Raw genomic sequence first — 12,713 nt, 5'->3', positions numbered from 1 at the left:
AAGTGATCGAGGGCTGATTTCTTGTCCTGTGATAAAAAGCCTTCTGTTTCGACTGCCAAACCTTTCAGGGGAGCATTTGCAAGTGTTTGGCACCATTTTTGAGTGAATTGCCAAAAGTCAGATTTTTGCTGAAATTGTGACCCCAGGGCTTCGGGATTTTTTCAAAAAAATATTTTCCGCCGGTTATGTTGCTGAGGGCTGATTTCTTGTTGTTTGATGAAAAGCCTTCTGATTCAACTGCCATACCTTTCAGGGGAGCATTTGCAAGCGTTTGGCACCATTTTTGAATGAATTCCCAAAAGTCAGATTTTTGCTGAAATTGTGACCCCGGGGCTTAGGGATTTTTTCAAAAAAATCTTTTTCCGCCGGTTCAGTGGTCGAGGGCTGATTTCTTGTCCTGTGATAAAAAGCCTTCTGTTTCAATTGCCAAACATTTCAGGGAAGCATTTGCAAACGTTTGGCACCATTTCTGAATGAATTGTCAAAAGTCAGATTTTTGCTGAAATTGTGACCCCGGGGCTTAGGGATTTTTTCAAAAAAATATTTTTCCGCCGGGTAAGTGGTCGAGGGCTGATTTCTTGTCCTGTGATAAAAAGCCTTCTGTTTCGATTGCCAAACATTTCAGGGGAGCATTTGCAAGCGTTTGGCACCATTTTTGAGTGAATTGCCAAAAGTCAGATTTTTGCTGAAATTGTGACTTAGGGATTTTTTCAAAAAATATTTTCCGCCGGTTATGTTGCTGAGGGCTGATTTCTTGTTGTTTGATAAAAGCCTTCTGATTCGACTGCCAAACCTTTCAGGAGAGCATTTGCTAGCGTTTGGCAACATTTTTGAGTGAATTGCCAAAAGTCAGATTTTTGCTGAAATTGTGACCCCGGGGCTTAGGGATTTTTTCAAAAAAAATCTTTTTCCGCCGGGTGAGTGGTCGAGGGCTGATTTCTTGTCCTGTGATAAAAAGCCTTCTGTTTCGATTGCCAAACATTTTGGGAGAACATTTGCAAGCGTTTGGCACCATTTTTGAGTGAATTGCCAAAAGTCATATTTTTGCTGAAATTGTGACACTGGGGCTTAGGAATTTTTTCAAAAAAATCTTTTTCCGCCAGTTAAGTAATCGAGGGCTGATTTCTGGTCCTTTGATGAAAAGCCTTCTGTTTTGACTGCCAAACCTTTCAGGGGAGCATTTGCAACTGTTCAGAACCATTTTTGAGTGAATTGCCAAAAGTCAGATTTTTGCTGAAATTGTTACCCCGGGTCTTAGGGATTTTTTCAAAAAAACTTTTTCCGCCGGTTAAGATGCTGAGGGCTGATTTCTTGTACTTTGATGAAAAGCATTCTGTTTCGACTGCCAAACCTTTCAGGGGAGCATTTGCAAGCGTTTGGCACCATTTTTGAGTGAATTGCCAAAAGTCATATTGTCAGGGAACTGCCATCGGAAGGAAGGGAAGTGAAAGGGCTCACACAGGTTGGGAGAGACTCAGCAGCTGAAGAGGGAACCAGTAGGGGGAGAGGAGCTGAGCTGAGGGAAAGGGAGCTGGAGGGATGGCTCAGAGACACTTCCAGCGAAAACAGTGGGGAGGTTTCAGGACCTCCTGTAGGGACACCCACTCCTCGCCGGAAACTGTCACGCAGAGAGTCCAGAAGACGTGTTTCCGTTAAGGAGCTTTTATGTTGGAAGCGATTCCGAAAGCAACCACTGTCGGAATCTGCCAGCGACTGACGGAGCCATGTTTAAGGGGCTCCGTTACAGACAGAGGTTTGCAAACTTGACCAAACTCTGAGGGACTAGGATTTTACACACAAGCAGCTCATCGTCCCATCACAGCATTCCGACAGTCTTCGTGAGCAGCTTGTGCAGGAGAAGGCATCATGAGCAACCCAGCCGGAACCGGAGAAGCAGGAGCTGGAGCGGGTCCAAGCCTGGAAGAAAGGTACCGGGTGTTGGAGGTCCAGCTAGCGCTGCAGACGGCGAGGCTTGAGGAGAGGAGGGCTCAGGATGCAGACAAAAAGGGGAAAGACACCCAGCTCGTCAGAAAGGTACCAGGATTGGTGCAGAAGTTTGGGGGGGAGCCCAAAGACTATCATGGCTTTCGGACAGAGATGCAATATGCCCTCAATCTGCAGTTTGATGAATTCCCTGACGAGGAATCACGAGTGGCTTTCGTGATTGGGCATCTTGAAAAGGGGGCGAGAGACTGGGTTAGACCCCTGATGGCAGCGAATAGTGACGTCCTAAAGGACACGATGAAGTTCTTTCGCGCCATGGATCTGATGTTTTCCAGCGATATTGAACAGGGAGTGGTCCGCAGACAGTTAATGGCTTGCAAACAGGGGAGCCGATCTGTCCGTGAGTACTGGACTGAGTTCACCATGTTGATCCATAAATTGGGGTGGGATCTATCGGCGGAACCCATTCAAATGCTCTTTGAAGAAGGGCTTTCTTCGGCTGTGAAAGACGAACTTTCCCGGGCGCCCAGGGCGGAGTCTATGGACCAGCTGACCAAATCAGCGCTGACCATAGGAGCGCGCCAGGAGGCGAGAGCATTGGAGAGGCGGGAAGGGAAGGGGGAACGTTGGAAGGAGTTCCGCATTCCAGACATTCCAGAGCCAACTTTCCCGCCGGCAGAGCCGATGGAAATCGGAACAGCGCGCGCGCGCGCAGTTTCAAAGCCCAGTGAGGGGGGAAAGAAGGAGGGAAAAGGCGCCCGGAAATGCTATCTCTGCCAACAGCCAGGTCACTTTGCCAGAGTCTGCCCCCAGAGGAAGGAATGGCAAGGGATGGTAGGAGCTGTGGAGGGAAGAGAGGAAGAAATACCGAAGCAAGTAAAAGCCAACGCCTGGCTGCCACCGTCGGGGCACAGCAGCCAGGCCAAAGAGCAGTGAAAGTGCCCACGCCAGAACCTCCTAAACCCGCCCTAGTGATAGAAGTGGCGCTAGAGCTGCCAAACGGACACCCTCTAAAGATAAAGGCGCTGTTGGACTCAGGCAGCTCCTGCAATTTCATGAGCAAAGAGTTTGCAGCTGAACACCAGATACAGACGATCCCTTTAAGCAACCCCCTGCAGGTGACCACGATCGATGGCAGGGAGCTGTTGGGAGGAGAAGTCAGCTTGCAGACCGTCCCAATGATAATGAAGGTGGCAAGGCACACTGAACTGATAGCGTTTAATGTGGCCACCTTGGGAGGAGCTCCCATTATATTGGGGATGAGCTGGCTAGCGTTACATGATCCGCTGGTGGGCTGGCATCAGAGAGTGGTTTCTTTTGGTTCAGCACATTGCTTAGAACACTGCAAAGAGGGAAAGGGTTTGGCAGGGGCCCAAGCCACCCTAGCAGGGACTGAAGTAACGGAGAACGTGAAGGTACCACGACAATACGCAGATCTCCGCGACGTCTTCAGCGAAAGGGAAGCTGACCAACTACCCCCGCATAGACCCTTTGACTGTCAAATAAATTTACTCCCTGGGGCACAGCTCCCTGTAGGCAAGCTGTACGCCATGTCAGACAGAGAGATGCAGGAGCTAAGAGAGTTCATTGACAAGAACCTGAAGAGAGGGTTCATCAGAGAGTCCAGGGCGGTGGGGGGCAGCCCAGTGTTTTTTGTGGATAAAAAAAACACGAACAAGCCGAGGCTTGTGTGTGACTTCAGGGCCTTAAATGCAGTGTCAGAACCAGTGGCTTTCCCTATGCCCAGGATTGACGACATTTTGACAAGGGTCAGGAAGGGAAAGATTTTTACTAAACTGGACCTAAGGGGGGCGTACAACCTGATACGAATAAGGAAGGGGGATGAATGGAAAACCACCATGTTCACCCCTTTGGGGGCATTTGAATATTTAGTTATGCCCTTCGGCCTACAAGGAGGCTCCGCGTGCTTTCAATCGTTTATGAACCATGTCCTGGGGCCTTTGCTTTACAAGAATTGTGTGGCCTTCTTAGACGACGTGTTGGTGTATTCTGAGAATGAGGAGCAGCATGTGAGAGACGTCAGAGAAGTGTTGAGCAGGCTGCAAGCCAACCAGCTGTGGGTGAAACTGGAGAAGTGTCAGTTTCATACCAAGGAGGTGGAATTCCTGGGGTATCGCCTGTCAGACAAGGGATTGGCCATGGATCCCGGCAAGGTCCAGGCGGTGCTGGAATGGAAAACACCCAAAACAAGGAAGGATGTGCAGAGGTTCCTAGGATTTGGGAACTTCTATCGTAAGTTCATCCGAAACTTTGCCCACCTGACGGCGCCCATTACGGACTGTCTCAGCAGTAAGAAGAAGTTCGTTTGGACTGAGGAGGCGGAGCGAGCATTTGAGGAACTAAAAAGGGCCTTCGCCTCGGAACAACAACTCCTGCATGTGGATTTACAAAAACCGATGAGAGTGGAAACTGACGCATCAGACAGAGCTATTGGGGCGGTGCTTCTGCAGCCAGGGAAGGAGGAGTCAGAGTGGAGACCGTGTGCTTTTTTTTCGCGAAAGCTGAACAAATCCGAGAGGAACTACACGGTGTATGACCGAGAACTACTAGCCATTCATGAGGCGTTCCGGAGATGGAGGCACCTGCTAATTGGCGCACAACATAAGGTGCAAGTGTGCACTGACCACAAGAACCTAGAGTATTGGAGGACGGCACGAGTGCTCAACCAACGGCAAGTGAGATGGGCCCAGGAGTTCTCCAAATTTAACTTTGAGATTTGTTACGTGCCAGGCCCAGAGAACATTAGGGCGGACGCTCTCTCACGCAAACCTGAATATTTGGAGGGGGAGGGAGCACCCGAAGAGAGACATGTCATTCCAGAGGACCGCTGGGTGTGTGGGGCGGCATTGGTGGGACAAAGAGAACTGGTAGAGGAAACAGAGAATGATGAATACGCCCAGAATAAGCTCAGAGGTCTTAGGGGTGAGGGAGAGGAACCAGGGGGTTTCGAGGAAAGAAATGGAGCTTTGTATTACAAAGGGGCACTGTATATCCCTGAAGGAGACTTAAGGGGGAGGGTACTCAAGCAGTTGCACGACAGCCCCACGGCGGGGCACTTTGGACAACACAAAACCATGTGGTTGGTCACCAGGGAATTTTGGTGGCCTAAGGTGAGGGAAGATGTACGGGAGTATGTAAGAGGGTGTGAGCAATGCCAGCGAGCCAAAGGGGAGAGGCGGGCACCGGCGGGGCTATTAGAACCCTTACCAACCCCAGAACGACCTTGGGAGGCAGTGTCGATAGATTTTATGACTGATCTGCCGAAGTCCAAGGGGAAAACAGCCATCATGGTGGTGGTAGACCTACTAACAAAGATGTGCCACTTTGTAGCCTGCTCGCATGCAGTCACGGCGGAAGAGACAGCGAAGTTATTTGTAGAACACATTTTTAGGTTGCACGGGGTGCCATTGAGGGTGGTCTCAGACCGAGGAAAACAATTTACTTCCAGGTTCTGGAGGAAGCTCATGAGCTTACTGCAGGTGGAGGTCAACTTTTCGACTGCCCGGCACCCTGAAACCAACGGGCAGGCAGAAAGAGCAAACGGGGTCCTCCAGCAATACCTGAGGTGTTATGTCAATGACAGAGAGAATGACTGGGTAGAAAAGTTGGCGCTGGCGGAATTTGCCTACAACAATGCCGAGAATGTGTCCACAGGGATGAGCCCCTTCTTGGCTAATTATGGGTGTCATCCCAGGGCTTTCCCAGGGGGAGAAGGGGAGAGATGGGGTGTCCCGGCAGCCGAGCATTTTGTAGAAGAAATGGAAGCAATCCATCGTCAGCTCCAACTCAACTTAGAAAGGGCGAAGGAAGAATACAAGAGGCAGGCAGACAAGAACCGAAGGGAAGGTGAAACCATAAGGGTGGGAGATAGGGTGTGGCTGTCAACCCAAGGGTTGCCGTTCAAAGGAGGTTGTAAGAAATTAAGACCCAGGAGATTGGGTCCCTTTGAGGTCATTCAACAGGTCAACCCAGTGGCTTTCAGGCTCCGGTTACCCAACCACATGAAACTGCACCCAGTATTTCACAGGTCGTTACTGTCACCGTATGAGGGGGGACGAGAAGGGATGGCCACTCGGGGACCGGTCATAGAAGAAAGGGAATGCAGCAGCCATGTGGCAGAAATCCTCGACGCCAGATGGAAGGGGGATCAGGTGGAGTATTTGGTAGCGTGGGAAGGAGAACCGGAGTCAGAAAACACTTGGGTAATGGCAGAAGATATCAATGACGAGGTATTGATAGAAACGTTCCATCAAAGGTTCCCAAGGAAACCTCAGCCTGTGGAGAGGTTCCGGAGGGAATACTTTGGGACCACCGATGAGGAGGAGGAGTTGGAAGGATTCTCGGAATCGGAAGGGGAAGGGGAGATGGACTCTGAGGAGGAGGAGTACTTCGAGACCAGGAACCGCAACAGGTGGAGAGAAGTGTTCGGGACATCGGAAGATGAAGGAAGTTCATTCCGGGGTTTTGCCTCCTCACCGCCCGTAGAGGAGGGGGCGAGAGGGGATGAAGGGGGCCCTGGAGGGGAGGTGGATGTCAGGGAACTGCCATCGGAAGGAAGGGAAGTGAAAGGGCTCACACAGGTTGGGAGAGACTCAGCAGCTGAAGAGGGAACCAGTAGGGGGAGAGGAGCTGAGCTGAGGGAAAGGGAGCTGGAGGGATGGCTCAGAGACACTTCCAGCGAAAACAGTGGGGAGGTTTCAGGACCTCCTGTAGGGACACCCACTCCTCGCCGGAAACTGTCACGCAGAGAGTCCAGAAGACGTGTTTCCGTTAAGGAGCTTTTATGTTGGAAGCGATTCCGAAAGCAACCACTGTCGGAATCTGCCAGCGACTGACGGAGCCATGTTTAAGGGGCTCCGTTACAGACAGAGGTTTGCAAACTTGACCAAACTCTGAGGGACTAGGATTTTACACACAAGCAGCTCATCGTCCCATCACACATATTTTTGCTGAAATTGTGACCCCGGGGCTTAGGGATTTTTTCAAAAAAATCATTTTCCGCCGGGTAAGTGATCGAGGGCTGATTTCTTGTCCTTTGATGAAAAGCCTTCTTCTTCGACTGATAAACCTTTCAGGGGAGCATTTGCAAGCGTTTGGCACCATTTTGGAGTGAATTTCCAAAAGTCAGATTTTTGCTGAAATTGTGACCCCGGGGCTTAGGGATTTTTTCAAAAAATATGTTCCGCCGGTTATGTTGCTGAGGGCTCATTTCTTGTCCTTTGATGAAAAGCCTTCTGTTTCGACTGCCAAACCTTTCAGGGGAGCATTTGCAAGCGTTTGGCACCATTTTTGAGTGAATTGCCAAAAGTTAGATTTTTGCTGAAATTATGACCCCGGGGTTTAGGGATTGTTTCAAAAAAATCTTTTTCCGCCGGTTAAGTGGTCGAGGGCTGATTTCTTGTCCTGTGATAAAAAGCCTTCTGTTTCGATTGCCAAACATTTCAGGGGAGCATTTGCAAGCGTTTGGCACCATTTTCGAGTGAATTCCCAAAAGTCAGATTTTTGCTGAAATTGTGACCTCGGGTGTTAGGGATTTCTTCAAAAAATATTTTCCGCCGGTTAAGATGCTGAGGGCTGATTTCTTGTCCTTTGATGAAAAGCCTTCTGTTTCGACTGCCAAACATTTCAGGGGAGCAATTACAAGCGTTTGGCACCATTTTTGAGTGAATTTCCAAAAGTCAGATTTTTGCTGAAATTGTGACCCCAGGGCTTAGGGATTTTTTCAAAAAATATTTTCTGCCGGTTATGTTGCTGAGGGCTGATTTCTTGTTTTTTGATGAAAAGCCTTCTGATTCGACTGCCAAACCTTTCAGGAGGGCATTTGCAAGCGTTTGGCACCATTTTTGAGTGAATTGCCAAAGGTCAGATTTTTGCTGAAATTGTGACACTAGGGCTTAGGGATTTTTTCAAAAAAATCTTTTTCCGCCGGTTATGTGGTCGAGGGCTGATTTCTTGTCCTGTGATAAAAAGCCTATTGTTTCGACTGCCAAACCTTTCAGGGGAGCATTTGCAACCGTTCAGAACCATTTTTGAATGAATTGCCAAAAGTCAGATTTTTGCTGAAATTGTGACCCCGGGGCTTAGGGATTTTTTCAAAAAAATCTTTTTCCGCCGGTTATGTTGCTGAGGGCGCATTTCTTGTCCTTTGATGAAAAGCCTTCTGTTTTGATTGCCAAACATTTTGGGAGAGCATTTGCAAGCGTTTGGCACCATTTTTGAGTGAATTGCCAAAAGTCAGATTTTTGCTGAAATTGTGACACTGGGGCTTAGGGATTTTTTCAAAAAAATCTTTTTCCGCCGGGTTAAGTGATCGAGGGCTGATTTCTTGTCCTTTGATGAAAAGCCTTCTGTTTCGACTGCCAAACCTTTCAGGGGAGCATTTGCAAGTGTTTGGCACCATTTTTGAGTGAATTTCCAAAAGTCAGATTTTTGCTGAAATTGTGACACTGGGGCTTAGGGATTTTTTCAAAAAAATCTTTTTCCGCCGGGTAAGTGATCGAGGGCTGATTTCTTGTCCTTTGATGAAAAGCCTTCTGTTTCGACTGCCATACCTTTAAGGGAAGCATTTGCAAACGTTTGGCACCATTTTTGAATGAATTGCCAAAAGTCAGATTTTTGCTGAAATTGTGACCCCGGGGCTTAGGGATTTTTTCAAAAAAAACTTTTTCCGCCGGTTAAGTGGTCGAGGGCTGATTTCTTGTCTTGTGATAAAAAGCCTTCTGTTTCTACTGCCAAACCTTTCAGGGGAGCATTTGAAACCGTTCAGAACCATTTTTGAATGAATTGCCAAAAGTCAGATTTTTGCTGAAATTGTGACCCCGGGGCTTAGGGATTTTTTCAAAAAAATCTTTTTCCGCCGGGTAAGTGGTCGAGGGCTGATTTCTTGTCCTGTGATAAAAAGCCTTCTGTTTCGATTGCCAAACATTTTGGGAGAGCATTTGCAAGCGTTTGGCACCATTTTAGAATGAATTGCCAAAAGTCAGATTTTTGCTGAAATTGTGACCCCGGGGCTTAGGGATTTTTTCAAAAAAATCTTTTTCTGCCAGTTAAGTGATCGAGGGCTGATTTCTTGTCCATTGATGAAAAGCCTTCTGTTTCGACTGTCAAAACTTTCAGGGGAGCATTTGCAAGCGTTTGGCACCATTTTTGAGTGAATTTCCAAAAGTCAGATTTTTCCTGAAATTGTGACGCCGGGGCTTAGGGATTTTTTCAAAAAATATTTTCCGCCGGTTATGTTGCTGAGGGCGGATTTCTTGTCTTGTGATGAAAAGCCTTCTGTTTCGACTGCCAAACCTTTCAGGGGAGCATTTGCAACTGTTCAGAACCATTTTTGAATGAATTGCCAAAAGTCAGTTTTTTGCTGAAATTGTGACACTGGGGCTTAGGAATTTTTTCAAAAAAATCTTTTTCCGCAGGTTAAGTGATTGAGGGCTGATTTCTTGTCCTTTGATGAAAAGCCTTCTGTTTCGACTGCCAAACCTTTCAGGGGAGCATTTGCAAGTGTTTGGCACCATTTTTGAGTGAATTTCCAAAAGTCAGATTTTGCTGAAATTGTGACCCCAGGGCTTAGGGATTTTTTCAAAACATATTTTCCGCCGGTTATGTTGCTGAGGGCTGATTTCTTGTTGTTTGATGAAAAGCCTTCTGATTCGACTGCCAAACCTTTCAGGAGAGCATTTGCAAGCGTTTGGCACCATTTTTGAGTGAATTGCCAAAAGTCAGATTTTTGCTGAAATTGTGACCCCGGGGCTTAGGGATTTTTTCAAAAAAATCTTTTTCCGCCGGGTAAGTGATCGAGGGCTGATTTCTTGTCCTTTGATGAAAAGCCTTCTGTTTCGACTGCCAAACATTTTGGGAGAGCATTTGCAAGCGTTTGGCACCATTTTTGAGCGAATTCCCAAAAGTCAGATTTTTGCTGAAATTGTGACCCCGGGTCTTAGGGATTTTTTCAAAAAATATTTTCTGCCGGTTAAGATGCTGAGGGCTGATTTCTTGTCCTTTGATGAAAAGCCTTCTGTTTCGACTGCCAAACATTTCAGGGGAGCATTTACAAGCGTTTGGCACCATTTTTGAGTGAATTTCCAAAAGTCAGATTTTTGCTGAAATTATGACCCCGAGGCTTAGGGATTTTTTCAAAAAATATTTTCCGCCGGTTATGTTGCTGAAAACTGATTTCTTGTTGTTTGATAAAAAGCCTTCTGATTCAACTGCAAAACCTTTCAGGGGAGCATTTGCAAGCGTTTGGCACCATTTTTGAGTGAATTGCCAAAAGTCAGATTTTTGCTGAAATTGTGACCCCGGGGCTTAGGGATTTTTTCAAAAAAATCTTTTTCCGCCAGTTAAGTGATCGAGGGCTGATTTCTTGTCCTGTGATAAAAAGCCTTCTGTTTCGATTGCCAAACATTTTGGGAGAGCATTTGCAAGCGTTTGGCACCATTTTTGAATGAATTGCCAAAAGTCAGATTTTTGCTGAAATTGTGACCCCGGGGCTTAGGGATTTTTTCAAAAAAATCTTTTTCCGCCAGTTAAGTGATCGAGGGCTGATTTCTTGTCCATTGATGAAAAGCCTTCTGTTTCGACTGTCAAACCTTTCAGGGGAGCATTTGCAAGCGTTTGGCACCATTTTTGAATGAATTGCCAAAAGTCAGATTTTTCCTGAAATTGTGACACTGGGGCTAAGGAATTTTTTCAAAAAAAATCTTTTTCCGCAGGTTAAGTGATCGAGGGCTGATTTCTTGTCCTTTGATGAAAAGCCTTCTGTTTCGACTGCCAAACCTTTCAGGGGAGCATTTGCAAGTGTTTGGCACCATTTTTGAGTGAATTTCCAAAAGTCAGATTTTTGCTGAAATTGTGACCCCAGGGCTTAGGGATTTTTTCAAAAAATATTTTCCGCCGGTTATGTTGCTGAGGGCTGATTTCTTGTTGTTTGATGAAAAGCCTTCTGATTCGACTGCCAAACCTTTCAGGAGAGCATTTGGAAGCGTTTGGCACCCTTTTTGAGTGAATTGCCAAAAGTCAGATTTTTGCTGAAATTGTGACCCCGGGGCTTACGGATTTTTTCAAAAAAATCTTTTTCCGCCGGGTAAGTGATCGAGGGCTGATTTCTTTTCCTTTGATGAAAAGCCTTCTGTTTCGACTGCCAAACATTTTGGGAGAGCATTTGCAAGCGTTTGGCACCATTTTTGAGTGAATTCCCAAAAGTCAGATTTTTGCTGAAATTGTGACCCCGGGTCTTAGGGATTTTTTCAAAAAATATTTTCCGCCGGTTAAGATGCTGAGGGCTGATTTCTTTTCCTTTGATGAAAAGCCTTCTGATTCAACTGCCTAACCTTTCAGGGGAGCATTTGCAAGCGTTTGGCACCATTTTTGAGTGAATTCCCAAAAGTCAGATTTTTGCTGAAATTGTGACCCCGGGGCTTAGGGATTTTTTCAAAAAATATTTTCCGCCAGTTATGTTGCTGAAAACTGATTTCTTGTTGTTTGATAAAAAGCCTTCTGATTCAACTGCCAAACCTTTCAGGGGAGCATTTGCAACCGTTCAGAAACATTTTTGAATGAATTGCCAAAAGTCAGATTTTTGCTGAAATTGTGACCCCGGGGCTTAGGGATTTTTTCAAAAAAATCTTTTTCCGCCGGGTAAGTGGTCGAGGGCTGATTTCTTGTCCTGTGATAAAAAGCCTTCTGTTTCGATTTCCAAACATTTTGGGAGAGCATTTGCAAGCGTTTGTCACCATTTTTGAGTGAATTCCCAAAAGTCAGATTTTTGCTGAAATTGTGACACTGGGGCTTAGGGATTTTTTCAAAAAAATCTTTTTCCGCAGGTTAAGTGATCGAGGGCTTATTTCTTGTCCTTTGATCAAAAGCCTTCTGTTTCGACTGCCAAACCTTTCAGGGGAGCATTTGCAAGCGTTTGGCACCATTTTTGAGTGAATTTCCAAAAGTCAGATTTTTCCTGAAATTGTGACCCCGGGGCTTAGGGATTTTTTCAAAAAATATTTTCCGCCGGTTATGTTGCTGAGGGCGGATTTCTTGTCTTGTGATGAAAAGCTTTCTGTTTCGACTGCCAAACCTTTCAGGGGACCATTTGCAACTGTTCAGAACCATTGTTGAATGAATTGCCAAAAGTCAGATTTTTGCTGAAATTGTGACACTGGGGCTTAGGAATTTTTTCAAAAAAATCTTTTTCCGCAGGTTAAGTGATCGAGGGCTGATTTCTTGTCCTTTGATGAAAAGCCTTCTGTTTCGACTGCCAAACCTTTCAGGGGAGCATTTGCAAGTGTTTGGCACCATTTTTGAGTGAATTTCCAAAAGTCAGATTTTTGCTGAAATTGTGACCCCAGGGCTTAGGGATTTTTTCAAAAAATATTTTCCGCCGGTTATGTTGCTGAGGGCTGATTTCTTGTTGTTTGATGAAAAGCCTTCTGATTCGACTGCCAAACCTTTCAGGAGAGCATTTGCAAGCGTTTGGCACCATTTTTGAGTGAATTGCCAAAAGTCAGATTTTTGCTGAAATTGTGACCCCGGGGCTTACGGATTTTTTCAAAAAAATCTTTTTCCGCCGGGTAAGTGATCGCGGGCTGATTTCTTGTCCTTTGATGAAAAGCCTTCTGTTTCGACTGCCAAACATTTCAGGGGAGCATTTACAAGCGTTTGGCACCATTTTTGAGTGAATTTCCAAAAGTCAGAGTTTTGCTGAAATTGTGACCCCGAGGCTTAGGGATTTTTTCAAAAAATATTTTCCGCCGGTT

Source organism: Podarcis pityusensis (genome assembly GCF_964106645.2).
Source record: "Podarcis pityusensis genome assembly, chromosome: 9".
Lineage (NCBI taxonomy): Eukaryota > Metazoa > Chordata > Lepidosauria > Squamata > Lacertidae > Podarcis > Podarcis pityusensis.
This window is presented reverse-complemented; position numbering follows the sequence as displayed.